Source organism: Cupressus sempervirens, chromosome 1 (genome assembly GCF_028749045.1).
Source record: "Cupressus sempervirens isolate cs-2001-9-10 chromosome 1, ASM2874904v1, whole genome shotgun sequence".
Taxonomy (NCBI): domain Eukaryota; kingdom Viridiplantae; phylum Streptophyta; class Pinopsida; order Cupressales; family Cupressaceae; genus Cupressus; species Cupressus sempervirens.
The window spans coordinates 107,011,485-107,028,755 of record NC_143118.1 but is presented as its reverse complement, the minus strand read 5'-3'; positions in this window follow the sequence as shown (position 1 = coordinate 107,028,755).

Below are 17,271 nucleotides of genomic sequence, written 5' to 3'. Positions count from 1 at the left end.
GAGGTTGTAGAAGAAAGTTTCAACATGATGGAAGATAAAGATCCCAGTGGTTATGATTTAAAGCATAGCTCTCCTATCCTTGGTGAAGAACCCTTTTTGGTGCTAAGGGGTGCTCACTCCAGAGAATCATCTCAAGGTCCCCATGTCATTAGAGGACCCAATTCAAACTAGTCAAGTAAACCTAAGAAAATGTCTTCCCAAATTCTTAATGTTGTTACACAAAGTCAAGGTCCCCTTGTCATCAAAGGACCTAGTTCAAACCAACCACATAAGCCAAAACAAGTGCAATCCATGTATGCTCCTTCAAGATCAATGGTCAAACCTAGGTTGAATTATAATCTTGTTGATCAATTGTGAAGAAACCCTACTCAAATTTTGATCTTTGAGCTTTTAGAGTTGTCTCTGAGACACAAACAAGTCCTTGAGGATGCTTTGTGCATAGCGAATATCCCCAATAATTTAGATGGAAATCAATTCTAGAACATGGTTACTCATATTTCTAGCCCTCATTACCTTTCCTTTTCAAAGGAAGATGATAAATCTTTGAGCCATCCACACAATCTTTCCCTTTATATTGAGGTCATGATCCATAGAATCAAATGTGTATGGAATATCAACTTGTATAAGAACTTATTTCAAGAAATACTTGGAAAAACCTCCTATTTTAATGCCTCTTATCCTAGGGAAACCACTTAGTCTATACATTTCAACAAAAGAGTCTTCCTTGGGGGTATTATTTGATCTATAAAACTAGGATTTACAAGTTCTATAACTTTAATCCAAATACAGATTTAATCTATGATCTAAGCAGTAATTGCATGGTATGTATTTTAAACCGTTGAAATACAAGAAAATTTATGGTTTAAACATAATTAATCAACAATTTATTTAATAAAAATAAAAACTTAATGAATTGAGAGAATAAGAAAAAGAATAAAGAGACACAAGCAATTTGATACAGAGTTCATCCGGGTAGGACTACGTCTCCAGGTCTGCTTCTCAATTGGGGGACCGCTCTATTAACTCTACCAAGAAAACCACTTTGTTATAGAATCCAAGCTTCGAACATTCATAGTCTCTTATATGCACTTGAAAGTACTAGACAATGCCTTCACGCTTACAAATTCTCTCACAAGGAAAACTATTCCTTTACAAAAACTCTCTTTGGAAAATCCTCCAAGACTATTTTTTTTTCTCAAGGATGAATTTCCATCTCAAGAATTACAAAATTTCTCCCCAAGAATTTACAAAAATTCTCTAATACTCATTGTCCTTACAAGAGAGAAATAACCCCCTTTTATACAAGCTTATTTGCCTATTATGGTTAAAACCATACTAGTTGACAAATCTCCCATTTTTACATAACAATCCCTCCATTACAAAAAATTCTTACAAAATAGTATAGTTCATAAAAATGAATGATATATAATTTTAATATTATTTGGCTTTCCTTATAAATAGTGTTAGCATTTCCATCCTTAATTGTAGGGAAGATATATTTTGAGAGATCTTGCTATTTTATAGGGGTTTATTCATAAGCCTTTAGTAAATGACATATGTTTTGATTTTATTATTTTAATAATTTTGTGGCCATTTTGTTAGAAAATATAAACCCACAAAAATAGGGGGGCCTTGAAAATAGGGAGCTCCTTTTTCTGACATAAAAGTAATTCTACAATATCTTCCACATTTTATCTCAAATTTTGATGAAATAAACACTGTTGGAAAGCTCTTTAAAAACTCTTCGCAATGATACCAATATTGACCATTTTTCATGACTTTATTTTTATTACCTTTTTCTTCGCCCTCTAATTTGCCTATTTCACCAAACCTTTGACTCAGCATAACTTCTACATATGAGATCCTTTTGACCCCATTCAAGTTATGTCAAGTCTAATTTATTGAGATCTTTGGAATGATGTTGAATTTGAGAGATTCTAAGACTATGAAAATTTTAGTCTTGCTAGGTCCACCTAGATCATTCCTCCCCACTGAGAAGCTTTTGGACCTCCAAAAGTCTATTTTTACATAGAATGAAAGTGAGGGTATGTTTTCCTCACTTGTTTGGTATCACTTCTAAATATCTCACTCATCACAAAAATAATTATAAATGAGATAGCATTGTTGATACAGTTAACCATACATCCACCAAGATTTATTGTTGCATTTGTCACCCACATAGTAACAACTGGTAGAGAAAGAAGCAACAACACTGAATAAACTAATGAAAAATGAAAAGTACCAACTCTCTAGATCCCTTGCATAGGAACATCATTAGAAAATGAATAATCCAAACCCTCTTTTACCATCACTGGTTGAAGACTTGGTTCTAATTGCATCTGATCCTCACTAGTTGTGGTAGACATGAGAGTCAGTCAATTGCTTGCATTTACAATCATTTTCAAATGCCCTATATTTATAATTGATCCTTTATTCTTCATGTGATGATCCTTTACAATATATTCAATTCCATCCTTAAACAAATGATACTTATTATGCTCCCTATAGAAGATAGCTTTTCTATCATATAAGTATGGGCTACCCAACACAATGCCATAAATGTCAAGTGGAACCACATTAAAGTCAACCTCATCTATGTATTTGGAAGTAATTGAAAATCTTAACCTACATTTCTTAGTTATTCACAATCTCTTATCATTGCACACCCAACCTAAAGGATAAGGTCTCTTATGTGGCTTAGTTTCCAATCTCAATTGTTTAACAACTTCCTCTAAAATGTAATTAACTTGAGATCTACTATCTATCAATGTGTCACTTTTAGTGTTCTTTGAAATCACCCTTATATGAAATAATTCACTTCTTTTACTATCTTCAGGAGCATCATGAGTTTTGGAAGTAGAACATGAAACATTAGTTGAAGGATTAGCAAAAGATTTACCTTTTAAACATAAAATTGATATCTTGGTTTCATCATTAGAATCTGACCCAAGATCTTGAACAATAACTATAGTCTTTTGCTTTCCTTTATGATCTCTCTTAAACCACTTTAGTTTCAACTCAGGATGTAGTTTCTAACACTTTGCATCTACATGCCCTTTCTTTTTACAATGTGAACAACTAGTTTTTTCACCTTCCTCTTTCTTCATAGTGGTTGCTTTCTTTCCCTTCTTGTTGCTTTCAAGAGGAACAAATTCCTTTTTTGAACTAGAACTTGTGTTTCCTCCACCTACTTTAATATCGATTTCTTGAGCACATACTTCATCAAAGTTAGAAGGACTAAACATCAATATGGTATGTTTCAAATAAGAATGCATTCCACCTATATACTTCAACAAATTATCTTGTGTATAAATAGGAATCCCAAGAGTTAATGCCTTCTTCCTAAACACTTATGTATACTCTTGTATAGACTATCGTTTACCTTGCCTAAGACTTTTCCAATCCATAATGGCTTGTTGAATATAATCCAAAGGATAAAATTGTTTCTTTAAAGAAGTAAATTCATACCAAGATGAAATGACTTTACCATGTGCAACAAGATCATCCTAGATCTTACTCTCCCACTAGACTAATGTAGTACCTCCCATTTTGAGAGTAGCTAGCTAGATTTTGGAAGAATCATCCAAAATATTTTGAACCCTGTAGTACACTTTAAATTGCTTAAACCAATTATCTAGTTTTTCAGCATCTAATTCACTATTATATACAAGAAAATCAAACTTTACATTAAGCTTTAACAAGGGCATCTTCACAGAATGTTTCTTTTTAGAAGAAGTAGATAGAGAAGAAGATGATGATGAAGAAGATGAAGAAGATTTAGATGAAGGTTCAAGAGGGTCATTACCACCTCCTACTACTTTTCCTTTGCCATCTTTTTTTAGGATTAGCTTCTTCTTTCTTCCTAGCCTTATCTTCCTTTCTCAACTATTTTTCATGCCTTTCTTGGAGAAGAATGTCCACCAAAGCTCTCTGGAAGGCTTCTGCATCAAATTCAAAAATATTTTGTTCAAATGCCATGACTCATGAAAATGTTCTTCTTTTCCCAATCTCTAGATTGAACTCTACAAGTTCACCTTCTCCTTGTTTCAACTTCAACCTAGTCAACATTCACAACCTATAATTTCTCTACAAAAATAGGCTCTAATACCAAACTTGATCTATAAAACTAGGATTTACAAGTTTTATAACTTTAATCCAAGTACATATTTAATCCCTGATCTAGGTAGTAATTGCATGGTATGTATTTTAAACTATTGAAATACAAGAAAATTTATGCTTTAAGCATAATTAATCAACTATGTGTTTAATAAAAATAAAAAATTAAAGAATTGAAAGAATAAGAAAGAGAACACAGAGACACAAGCAATTTGATACAGAGTTCATCTAGGTAGGACTACATCTCTGGGTCCACTTCTCAATTGGGGGACCACTTTATTAGTTCTGCCAAGCAAAATACTTATTATAGAATCCAAGCTTTGAACATTCACAATCTCTTCTATGCACTTGAAAGTACTAGCCAATGCCTTCATGCTTACAAATTCTCTCACAAGGAAAACTATTCCTTTACAAAAACTCTCTTTGAAAAAGTTCTCCAAGACTTCTTTTTTTTCCTTAAGGACTAATTTCCATCTCAAGAATTACAAAATTTCTCCCCAAGAATTTACGAAAATTCTCTAATACTTATTGTCCTTACAAGAGAGAAATAACCCACTTTTATACAAGCTTATTTGCGTATTATGGTTAAAACCATAATATTTGACAAATCTCCCATTTTTACATAACAATCCCTCCATTACAACAAATTCGTACACAATAATATAGTTCCCAAAAATGAATAATCTATAATTTTAATATTATTTGGCTCTCCTTATAAATAGTGTTAGCATTTGCATCCTTAATTGTAGGGAAGATATATTTTGAGAGATCTTGCTATTTTATAGGGGTTTATTCATAAGCCTTTAGTAAACGACATATGTTTTTATTTTTGTTTTTTAATAATTTTGTGGCCATTTTGTTAGAAAAAATAAACCCACCAAAATAGGGGCACTTGAAAATAAGGAGCTCCTTTTTTCTAAGGTAAAAGTAATTTTGCAATATCTTCCATATTTTATCTCAGATTTTGATGAAATAAACATCATTGTAAAGCTCTTTAAAAACTCTTTACAATGATATCAATATTGACCATTTTTCATAACTTTATTTCTTTCACCTTTTTCTAAACTCTCTAATTTGCCAATTTCACCAAACCTTTGACTAAGCATAACTTCTGCATATGAGATCCTTTTGACCCCATTCAAGTTATGTCGGGTCTAAATTTTTGAGATCTTTGGAATGATGTTGAATTTGAGAGATTCTGAGACTGTGAAAATTTTAGTCTTGCTAGATCAACCTAGATCATTATTATCTCAATTGGATGAACATGGGAAAGATAGAGCAATATACTACATTAATCATACTCTTGTTTCATATGAGGTTAATTACACTAGTATTGAGAAATATTTCCTCGCAGTTGTGTTTGCTTCCCAAAAGTTGCGACATTATATGCTTGTGCACACTATACACCTCATAGAAAAAATTGATCCACTTAAGTATTTACTAGGTAAGGCTTCCCTCATGAGTAGACTTGCTAAATGGATGATGATCCTTTCAGAGTTTGACATAGAGTACATTGATCATAAAGCAATCAAAGGAAAAACCATAGCCAATCAATTGGTTGATTTCCAACTACAAGATAATGCACCTATGCAAGTTGATTTCCCAAATGAGCACCTCATGTATATGATTGAAAGAACATGGAAGATGCTCTTTGATGGGTCCTTTATGCAAAAATGGTTCCAAAGCTGGTGTGTTTTTTATTTCTCCTCGTGGGTACACGATTCATAAATCTTACAAGTTATTATTTTCATGTACAAATAACATTACTAAGTATGAAACTTTAACAAATGGACTTAAGATGGCTATAGAATGCAGAATTATAGAGTTACACATCTATGGGGATTCATAGCTGATAATCAACCAAATCAATGACAATTATTTAATAAAAAATGAGAAATTGGTACCTTACAAACAAATGGTTGATTCCTTGAGATGCTACTTCACATTTGTCTCATTTCAGCAAATCCCTAGAGTAGAAAAAAAAAGTAATTGATGCTATGGCTACACATGCTTCACTTCTTCAATTAGAGAAACATGAATCAAGATTTGAATTCCTAGTGGAAGAGCTACATCACCCTATCTATGATTCCAAAGAAAGTCATGTTATTTGTACCCTTGTTGATCATGAGTCACCCCATTATGGTGCCATTTATTCATACCTTTGTGATGGTATTATACCTAACACCTTTAACCAATTTGAATGCAAAAACCTTATTCAAAATCCCTCTCACCATTCCTTATCTCTAGAGATTTGTATAGGAGGGGTCTAGATGGAACACTTCTTAGATGCTTAGAAAAGGAAGAATCTAATCAAATGTTAGTTGACATCCATGAGAGCATCTATGGAGGACATTCCAATGGTCTTTCCATGGCTCGATGGTTGCTTAGGGTGGGATACTATTGGCCTATGATGCAAATTGATGCAGTGGATTTTGTAAAGTCATGTGAAAAGTGTTAAAAACATGGTAACCTGATACATGCCCTAAGCAGGGAACTCATTACTTCTATCTCTCACTAATTGTTTCAACATTGGGCCTTTGATCTTGTTGGGCAGATTCATCCCAACTCATCATGTGTATACAAGTTTTTTATCACTACTACTAATTACTTCACTAAATGGGTAGAAGCTATCCCACTTTATGTTGCCTCAGGTCACACAGTTTCTCTGTTTATTCTAAATCATATTATCTATAGATATGGATTTCCTTCTAAGATTATCACTAACAATGGAGGCTAGTTTAAAAATAAGTACCTTAAACAACTTTGTAAGAAATTCAAGATAACACAACATTGGTCCTCCATCTACTCCCTCTAAGGAAATGGTCAAGTAGAAGCATCAAATAAAACCATTCTCAAAATCTTACATAGAATAGTTCATAAGAATGGTAGGGATTGGCACTTACAAATAAATTCAACTTTCTAGGCCTATAGAACAAGTATCTATACTCCTATTGAGGATACTCCTTTTGCCCTTACATATGGTGCTAAAGCAGTGTTACCTTTAGAGGTTGAGATTCCTTCACTCATAGTTTCCCCTAAAGGTCTAGTTACAGATCAAGACTACCGTGCCATAAGACTTCAAGAGTTAGAACTTCTAGATGAGAAATTCCAAGTATCATTTGAGCATATGAGGGTCTATCAAAAGCACATGTAAAAAGAATTCAACAAAAAGGTTCACCCTAGAGAATTCCAAGTGGGAGATCTTGTCCTCTGTGAAAATCCTAAAAATCAATAGAATAGACATCAAAAGGGTAAATTTGAACCTAATTGGCTTAGACCTTATATTATTATAGAAACTTTTGGGTCCGGTGCCTATTTGCTATTTACAATAGAGGGAGAGCAACTCCATGATCCTATCAATGTCTTGCACCTGAAAAAGTTCTATCCATTATGCTTGTTCTGTTTGAGGGGCATCTTTGTACATATTTATTGATCCTTAAAAATAACAAAAAATGATATATTTAAAAAATACAAAAAAAATAATATATTTCAAAAGAAACAAAAAGAAAAATCCAAGTGCTGAAAACCTGGAAATGAGTGCTAGTTGAGGTCTTTGCACACTTGTTTCTTAGCATGTGTCCTTAACACTTGGCCTTTCTCCATCATGCCTTACCCTTGTTGCCTTGGTTTGGAATTATTCTTTGTCTACGGGACATAACTATGTTAGCTTTGGTCTCTTGGTTGTGTTAGTCTTTAGGAAACCTCGCAAATGGTGTTTTTTAACACCATCCCAACTTGTTTTTTCAATACAACTCCTAACATCAAGTTTTTTTCAACACTTATCACTTTGGTCTTACCCAGTTTCATCATGTGATCTTACCTGCCTACAAGCATTTGATCCTTATCCTTAGAACATAGTATCAATTAACACACTTCAATTTTTAAACAAAAACACTTAATGCTTGACCTATGTCATGATCTTTTCTTTGTGTGCTGACTGTTATTGATTTTTGTTGAGTGTCCTTGTCTAATAAGTCTCTCTAGGATGCATAAATAGAGGACTTTGGGTATGGGGCATGTTTTTATTTGTTTTTTGTTTATGGGCATGGTCTTGAAGCTCTATAGTGTCTCTTATTGTTCCCTTGAAACACTTAGGACATTTGAGGCCTATCATCTTCAATCCTCAATTCAATTTTATCAATTTTATCCTCAACTTTTTTAAATCAAAATTTATTTGTATTCTTTGTCTTGTTGTGTTCCCAAATCGACCGCACATCTAGGTTGTTTTGTGATCCCAAATCAATCTCACATTTCAATTTCTTTCTTTGACTACATGTCTTCCCAAATTGATCACACATTAGTCATAGAGGGGAAAATGTATGCACCCTAAAATGGTTGCCTAGACTATGGGCCCCCATTATTCAATTTATCAAATTTCTTGAATCAATGCATTGCAATATTTTATTAAATCAATTCAAATCAATTTCTTTGATTAAATTGTAATTAATTTAATTATTTCAACATTTCTTAAAGTTTGATCATTTTATCCTAAGTCTTATTTAATTAAAAGAAAACCTCTCTTTTAATTAAATAATTAATCCACATTTAATTAATCAGAGAAAAAACCCTCTTTTAGTTTAATTAAATATTTCCTATTCAATTAAAATAACTTGCTCCCTTTTAATTAAATGAAATCCCATGTGAAAAAGGAAATTAAATAAATAAAAATTAAACCCACTTGAAAAAGAAAATAAATTAAATAAAAATAAATAAATAAATCATTTTTCTCTACACTTGAATGCACATATCTCTAAGTGGGATTCCTCTTTCTCCTCTTTCCACTTTCTTCTCAAACACTCCTCTTTTCTCATTGGTGGAATTTTGTCTCACATGGATCAAACTCTATTATCCCATATTGGTTGTGAGAAGCCTCCCACCTCCACATTTTTCTTTATAAGGAGCCCTCTCCTTCTCATTTTGATATAGAGCAATATAGAGAAATATAGAGCAATACAGAGCAATATAGAGCAATAGAGAGAGATATAAAGAAAATAATTCATTGCTATAGTATTTTTATGCTATAGGTTTAGTGAGTGATTTTGGAGAAGTTTAAGCCTTAGGGTTTGGACATTGGAGCTTCATTGCAACTTCTCTCTTCTTGTCTTATTCTTTCTTGCATCCATGGCTTCCATCATGAGGTTTCATTATTGCATTTTCATATTATCTTAGAGTCATATTTGTTTTCATAGATTAATATTTCATTGTTATTTCCTTTCATACATTAGATTTTCTTTCTTGCATTGTTTTGCATTATTATCATTTAGATTAACTTGCATCTTCATTTGCATTTATATTTTTATCTTTGAATCTCTCATTTTATGGTGTAGTTGCATGGGCACAAACTAGGTCAAACTGAGGGCCTCTAGTACAAACCCTTGCACTCCATCAATAGAGATCTATGAGTTGCCATTTGAGATCTCATTCTTGAGCAATCTTGGATATGATGACTCATAGAAGTGTGTCAACATTTTAGCACACACACATAATAGTTTCAATTTTTTTTCCTTCACCTATGATGATTCCTTGTACATAAATAGGTAGTTTTAATCTCTTTATTTTTGTGCATAGGGCTTTCTACCCGCAACTTGGGTTGTATCACTAATAGTTTGAAAGAGCAAGAAATTCATTCATTTTGTTTGGATACCCTTCTATAGGATAAACTATACATAGAGAGATATCAAATTAGTTTCTAATTGTATTGTAACTTAAATGAAAGTAGAGGCAATTAAGAGGGAAACAATTCAATGCTAGGAAGTATCCAAGTATCAGGTGTCTTGCCTAAACTCATCTCAACTAAGTTTGAATTCATGGTGGATTAAGCATATGTAATTTATTTTCACTTGTATTTTAGTTTATGTGTTTAACAAGAAATCAGCTTAAATGATTTTGATTCTACCATCCATACATGAGCAAGACTCTACAAAAACATTAAGTGGTGGAAGTGAATTATATATTTGAATAGCATGCTATCATATGGAATAAATCTTTTACTATTTCTTCATTTATGTAGTTCTTGAGTCAATAGATTTGCGTCCAGAAGCCATAGGTGAGAAATAAAAATTACTTCAATCAACCCTTGTTTTTGGTAAATTTATTTTGTAAGTTCTTGATTTAATAAACATTTCCATTCTAAGTTAAAGCTACTAGTTTGTTGTCAAACTATGCGTGACCAATATGCCCTATATAATCCACTCTAATGACTTTTGAATATTAAACATTTTTCCCATTGACAAGCTTTGACTTGTCAAATCCTAAGACTAATAAATTTCTCATAGATAAGAAAACCTAATTCTATCCTTTCAACCTTCCTCGATTATTCTGGTTTGTAATTTGGGGGAAACATGGTGCAATAATGAATTATCAAGGCTATCTAGCCAGGTTCTAATAGTACTTTGTTTGATAATGAATAAGAGGAAAATACATATCAATTAAAGATATGTTGTTTTAAGGTGTGCTAAAATGAATCATGGATGTAAAGTGTAAAGAAATGATATTGGTTTTCCTTTTTTATTCAATTAGTATTGGAAAAAGAGAATTCCAGACAAGTTTTTTCTGAACTAAATGGAAGAAAAGTAGCAGCATGGAATTCAAATTCTTCTTTGTAAGTGACTATTTCTGCAACTATAATTTTTACTCTTTTTTCTGCTAATGATCTCAATTTGGTGCAGCCCTATACTGAATCTTCAAGAAAATCTAATGGTGTCACTTCTTGATAGAAAGGTTGACACCATTTCTCAAATAGGTTTGTTTTTAAAGAACTTTTTGAGTTCCATCTTGATATATAGGATTGAGAATATGTTCAAAATATTTGGCTCATCAAGTTAAAATATGAACTCATATGTAGAGATTGTAACCCCAATTATTGTTGAGAAGGGCTCCTTGAAAGAACTATTTTCTCTTAAAGGTGGTGGGTGTGTTCATCTAAGGTTGAGCTCTAGGAAGATGTTCAATACTTTCTCACTTTCTTTGTAAGCAAGGGAACTCTTCAATAGAACTTTACATAGTTGCTCACAACATACTTTTATCCCATTCTGCTATTGTCAATATGTATAGGCAACATTTCAAGGTCTCAACCTACTTTTTCAAACTTCTATTTTCAATAAAAAGAGGTCCTATGGAGGAAGGTTAACTCAATGGAGGAAGGTAATTCCTTTGTGAGTTTTTCATGGATCAACTAGGACTCAAATCAAGTATACTTTTTAGACAATGTTACAAATTAAATGATGTTTCTTGCATGCTGAAGAAACAAAGAGGGTGCATTAGTACAACTTTCAATGCCAAGTTGTTTGAACCAATGTCGGATTTCATTGAAGATCAAGACGTTGCTCAGAGAACATGAGATTTCAAACTTGGATGGTAAATACATTCAAAGAAAAAGGACTAGTGATTTATTTTTAAATGATTCTTCATATTAGTTTTTCACAACCTATAAACTACAATATGATTGTTTTACTTTTTAAATGTTTGAGTTTTTCAATCAAACAATTTAATGATCCATTATCAAAATGAAACAAGAATAATCTCAATATCAATTGAAAATTTTTAACATAAATTTCAACCCTTGATAAAAATATGGATAATAATTTTACATAATCAATTTTAAACATTATCTTCTTAAGGTATCATCCATAACTCCTGCAATCAAGACCATAGGATTACCAAACCTTAACATTGTATCCACCAACCAACAACTTGCATGAGGACATTATTCTCACTTGGTGAAAGGATTTTGTGTTCATACATATTCCCTATCATAAGATTAGTTCTTAGTCTTCACCTATATACACATAAAACATCATTAATGTATCATTTGAAAACTCTTTCATAGTTAATTATCTCTCTCCCTATTTAATTCTTTGAATTCATCATGATTGTATTTGTCTGACCTACCACAACACTATCCTATTTCAGGTCAATCATCCTTCACAAAAAAACATGACAAATCTAATCAAGGTTTGCATGACTTAAAAAGGATACTAAGCCCTTCTACAAGTTCATTCTGATGAAAAGCTACACCTTTGGAATACTTTACAAGGAATCATGATGTGATCAGTATTTATATTACCCATAACCAAAACTTGACAAGTTTCCACTTTCCTATTAGCATATAGGTTAACACAACCATCTAGTAACCTTAACATATAGTATCTTCCTTACCCCTACCATTAAAGACACTATTATCATGATGTGATCAGCATTTACATTGCCCATAACCTAAACTTGACAAGTTTGCACTTTCCTATTGGCATATAGGTTAACACAACCATCTAGTAACCTTAACATATAGTATCTTCCTTACCCCTACTATTAAAGACACTTTTAAACATCTATATTGATTTTCCAAAACTCCAACCATCTTAACACACTAAATATATTTAATCAAATGAAATAAAAATAAGTTTTATACCTTGCTATCATGTCATGACAGTCTACTCCAAATCTGCAATTTCTTGTATCCAATCCAAAAATCTTGTTTTCAGAATTAATAAAAATATTTCACACATCAATATAATCTTATCATACTATTTTCACAATATTATATCCATATTTTATCCACCCATCTAACGGAAAAAACCTTGCTACAACTTCACACACTCAAAAACCTTACGCTATAACAATTTACTAGCCACATTCTAATAATTAAAAGCACATTCTTTCCTTGCATGGGTTCCTAAAAATTACTTGGAATTTTTTTTATCTACACCTCTCCATGTTCGATTGAAATCATGCAAAATATTACATTGGAGTGCTCTTGTGTTACCCTAGATTAAAGGTTTGCTAGTCAATTTTCAAAGGAATGCTCTCAAGTTACCCTTGTCACATTTGAGAAGAACAATTGTGTGGGGATTCTACTTTGGCAAAGGTAACCCATTCTTTCTCAATACGTGTTTCGGTCTGTCTTCAGGGGATCCCCTACCAAACAATACACTTGCAGCCTTGTAAAAAAATTAGAGGGTTTTGAACAAGGAGAAAAGATGTGTATAAAATAAGCATAATTCCTAAAATAAATCACCTAAATTAGCCAGCTATGGGGTTTCTATGTAGGAATTTTAAATAATGCATGATCCTAAGTATATACAAAATGGGTCCCTCAATATTTTCATGCATTGCAATTAATTTCCTCAAAAAAACTTACCACCTTTGTATGCTAACCCACCTCTGTATGCGAACCCGCCTCCTCCTGCAAACGATAAATCCTGTGAACAATGCAAAATGTGTTTCAACTTTCTTTCTTTTTTCAAATATAATCCCATGATCATGGCTATTTTGACATCCCATGTTCATGGCTATTTCAATGAACATGGGAGCATGAACAAAAAAAAAAAAAGTAGTTCACAAGCCAATTTGGCCTCTTATTGAAAACTTTCATCAAAAATAGAGGACAAATGTACTATTGTACTAAACTTTATTTCTTAGCTTCAACTATTTTTTGCTTGGCCTATGCTAAATTTTCTTAGTTTGCACTATTTTCTTGGTCAAGCTTGGTAGACACTTTTCTTTACTTAGCCTCCTTATACTCTTTTCTCAAGTATAATTTCATTATAGCCTTAAGTAAATAAACAATACATTATAACATCAATGTCTTGCTTGGTCTTAGTGCTCCTTTTATACACCAAATAACTCAACCTTTCTCTAGGTTCTCTTGTTATCATTTCTTTTCAAATCCTCTTCATCAATCAAAAAAATGATAGTGTCCAAGCCAAAGTAAGAAATTGTCTCACCAACAAGTAGTAGGTTTAACATCAGTGACAAAATAATGATTGTTCCATGATAATTTAATCAGTCTTCTTCACTTCAACAATCTCATTTCAATAATTACTTCATAGAGAAGAAAAAGCATAGGGCCACAAAAAAGGTTATTTGACTAATTGAAGAGAATGGAAGAATTATTTGATGCAATATGAGGTAGAGAAGAGAAAGTGGATGTGAATAGCTATTACCAATCTATAGAAACTAACAGTCTATCTAATTCCACCTAGATCAGGTCTTGACCATTCATGTTATTTGACCAAGTAACTGTGTCCCACTAAAGATCATTAATGTTAACAAAATCTATCAATTCTTCCATGTTGTTAGTAAAATCAATAACTCCACCCAATGTTTAGAGGGAAAATACTAAGTGTTGAAATCACCCATACACATAAATTTGAGCCCCTTATTTTATCTAAAAAATTAGAGATTACATTCCAAACTACCTATCTCTTAGCCCTCATGTTAGGGGCATAATAATTAAATAGGCACCAAGTCTAGTTGTTACTGTAGGTTTTGAAAATGCAAGAAGACAAACAAATACATTAATGAAGTGGGAAGACAAAGATACACCCCTTGAATTAGGTTTGATTGAGACAAAAATAAGTACCAATATTTAAATCCAATACAAAAGGATGAATAGCTCAGTTTTATTTCCCTCCCACCTCCACCTCAAGAGGGTTTAAGAAAGAAAAATAATTTAAAACTAAAATGTAAAATATTGAAATCAAAATAGGAAAATTATGTACCTCACGAAATACAAAACTAAAAATGGGTTGTCAAATGATGTCAAAAATTGTTGAAATCAAGGATCTAGGTTCAAAACTATGTGATGGGAAAACCCCATAAATCATTTTGCAATCTAACATGGTTGATGTGGTTAATTTTGAAGCATTAAGGGTGGCCTAGTCAACCCTGAAGAAATCCTATTTTTGTAGTTCTAAAGAAATCTAAAAAGGGTATCAAGATCTATAACTTGTTCACTAGAATGTAATCAAAAACCTAAAAAATAAGGGTATGTTTGTTCATTATTTGGGGAGTTTACCTCAGTCAAACCCAAGATTAGGAATTAACCTTGAATTAAAATAAAGATAGAATGATATCAAGTAGTATTAAAATATCTAACATGAAATGTGTTGTAAATATGGCTAAGTAAGTTCTGTAAGGGGTTTTCATAATTTATGGCAATATATATTTATAAAGAGATGACAGATTATACAGCTAAAGATTCCATGTTCAAAGATAGAAAATTGTCTAAGTGTCAAAAAATTTAATATCAATATAGATGTAATTTTGATATTATGAATTCTATACTAAAAATTGGCATGTGTGCAATTACGGATAGGTAGAACTGAGTATCTTGATGACGTACCTAAGTGTGCAGATTAGTACGAATAGTAAAGATGAAGTTATAGTTCACACACTAATAAGGATAGAAAAGAGTATAATAGGAAAGGGTTAATAATAGGTTAAGGAATTATTTTGGTCACAAAATAATTACTTAATTATTTAGGGATGACATCCTCTATTTCTACCCTAAGTTAGCATTGGCTATTTTTTTAAATGACCAAACATGTGGAAACATCAAACCGACTAGACAAAGTATTGTGAAAGAAAGGGAATAAGTAATAAATCATTACTTGTGAAGTAGATTATGTGAATGAAAATTTTATGGTGTATATGTAAACTTAGTATGTGACATGCAAACGTATGTGAGAAATCTATGATGTGAATTTAGATGTAAGATCAGAGATATGTGAAGTATAGCAATCAACAAAAAGAGGTTATTGTATCTATCTTATTTTGTTTAAGACACTGAATTCTATAATTGCATGTTAGGACAATGGGCTCTTCTTGCATACAGTTGTAATTCTTCTACCAACTCCTAATAGGGTTGAGGCTTTTAACAGGGCCTAGTCCTCTAAAAGGGACCAATATATATATATATATATATATATTATAGACTCCTATCATGGTCAATATCCTTAATAGGATTCTTTTGTTTAGTGGATCATTTTCCCTAGCTAGAGTTTCCCTAGTTGAAAAAAAAATGGCGTTATGAGTTCTCTTTGTGTATGGATTTATTTACTATTCAAAATTATTGGTTTTCTTTCATATGCATGTTATAAAGTAATTAATAATATCTAGTTGTGGGTAAATATTTGTAGAATACTAATTCACCCCCTTCCCCCCCCCCCCCTCTAGTATTATCTATTTCTAACAATTGGTATCAGAGAATAGATACTCATAATAAGCTTAACAACTTGAGTAAGATCCCTATGGATATTGAATAGTTGAAGAGAAATCTTGAAGAAGCCCTTGAGAAAATTGACCTTCTTACAAAAGAAAGAGACAACTTGAAAGAAAGATATGAAGATGCTAAAGATTATATTGGTAAACCGAAAGATGATATTGATTATTTCAAATCTAGAAAAGATCCTAGAGAGAAGACTAGTGATAGTGATGAGATAAAAACCCTTAACAAAGAAAATGAGATTTTGAAACATTAATTGAAGATTATTGAACTGAAGTTAAGTCTGGAGAAAGATGATGGCAAGTTTGATTCAAATATGAAATCTAAGAATGTGGATCTAAGATATCATCATAAAAAAGTGACATATGCATTAGACTCCATCAAGATAAAGATGCAGAATTAGAAAATTACACTATCATTGTGAAAGGAGAGTTGACCCGGGCTAAGCAACAATTAGAAAAGCTATATTCTAGTAGTGAGAAAAATGATGAACAATTATTCTATCAAAGATCTTCTTATGATGAGATAGGTCATGGATATCTTATTGGAGAAGAATTAGCCAAGAACACTCTATTGGGACACAAAAATGCATCCCTAATTTTGAGTACCTTTCTAATTTTGAGTCAAATTGAACCGTTATAAGTGTTTTTAATGTATGTGTACTGACTATCATTTTGAGGCCTATAAAGTGTTTAATATTTCTAACACTTTACATTTAGTATATGCATTCATACCATAATGATAAATTTTCATTTCAAGTCATTTCATGAAGTTTCGTTTTGAGCATTGTTCAAATCTATATTTTTGCCTAAGTTTCAAACAATGACAAGAAGCCTAGTTTGTAATTGAATATCTTTCACCCAGTTATGTTTCATGAATCATCACTTTGGGAGTGTTTAGTATACATATCAAAGAACCTATTTCTCATATTTCAAGTTTTTTCAATATGTTTTGACTAGGTTTTGAATCCCTCAAAGTTGGTTGTTTACTATTGTCATGCTAATGCATGTTTCTCAAAATTTTGGGAAGCCTTGTTTGACCAATTATAATTTTGACCCAGTTGACCAAAATGAAGAATTTTCTTTTGAATTCACTAGTACATTTGCACCTAATTTTCTACCAAATTTTTCAACCAAAGCTATGAATCCTCC